The 1,234-nt window shown below is 36.6% G+C and overlaps 1 long non-coding RNA gene across 1 annotated transcript; it reads right to left on the reverse strand.

Annotated features, from left to right (window-relative positions):
* Positions 1–1,015, reverse strand: LOC121503268 (uncharacterized). The gene is made up of 3 exons (XR_005991342.2): positions 584–1,015; positions 377–532; positions 1–320 (listed from the first exon to the last, which is right to left on the reverse strand). It is a non-coding gene; the product is annotated as an uncharacterized lncRNA (long non-coding RNA).
* Between the last annotated feature and the right edge of the window lie 219 nt (positions 1,016–1,234).

Consider the following 1,234-nt stretch of genomic DNA (forward strand, 5'->3'; position numbering starts at 1 on the left):
TGAAATCGTTGGGATTTAATATTAAATAAAGTTTATCAACTAATATTCAAATGAATGAGATCTTTTATGTCCAGGAAAAGCCTGCTAACGATGAATCTATTATTAAAAAAGAGTTTCATTCATATTATCCATATCAGCAGAAGTTCAAAGCAAATGATGAAGTACGGATCAGTTTGCAAAACCAAGATTTGTATGTCCTTCCATGTGAAAGTTTTCTCCATTTTGAAGGAACGCTTAGCAGAATTATTGACTCAAATACAGGAACGACTAGTACAAATGGCGTTAGCGGTTTGCTCAAAAATAATTGTATGGCCTATTTTCTGGATGAAATAAGATATGAATTGAATGGTTGTGAATTGGATAGGACGCGGTTTACAGGAATAACAACGACTATTAAGAACTTTCTCTCAGTCGGCCAACAGGAAGGAGCGGCTTATCGCAATGCGGGGTGGAGTGGCGGGGACAATATCCCTTCTGGAGAACATTTCAGTTTTTCTGTACCTTTAAAAATGTTGATGGGGTTCGCTGAAGACTATAAGAAAGTCGTTTTAAACTGTAAACATGAGCTCGTTCTGTTACTTACGAAAAACCCTGATGATATGTTTGTGAAAAATGTTGATGGAAAAATCCATAATATTGCTATAAATAGTATAAGTTGGAAGATCCCCCACATCGTTCCAAGTGACAGTGCTAAAATTAAAATGTTTAATTTAGTAAAGAGTGGAGCTAGCCTCCCACTCGCATTCCGGAGTTGGGATTGTTATATAAATCCGACATTGGTTCAGGGAACACATCATATATGGAATGTCAAGATGTCTGCAAATAGAGAACGTCCACGTTTTGCTGTTATTGCATTTACATTAAATGGAGAACTAATTACAAACAATTTGAGAAATGCAAAGGTATATCTTAATTCTGAAGTATATCCCTATGAGGATTTGAATGTTAAATATAATGAGAACCGGTTTGCTGTCTTGTATGACATGTATACAAAATTTCAAGAGAGCTATTACAATCGAGAACCCCGAGCTCTTTTATCTCCGATGAAATTCATGTCGAAGGCTCCTATTGTGGTTGTTGATCTCTCATACCAGAACGAGAGTGTCAAATCAGGAGCGACTGATATAAAAATTTCCACTGAACTAACTGTTGCGAGTGAGATAATTGCAAAGGCATATTGCCTTCTCATCCATGATCGACTAGTTGAATACTCGCCACTAACTGGATTGGTTCA

Source organism: Drosophila kikkawai, chromosome 3R, assembly GCF_030179895.1.
Source record: "Drosophila kikkawai strain 14028-0561.14 chromosome 3R, DkikHiC1v2, whole genome shotgun sequence".
In the NCBI taxonomy this organism is placed as follows: Eukaryota; Metazoa; Arthropoda; class Insecta; order Diptera; family Drosophilidae; genus Drosophila; species Drosophila kikkawai.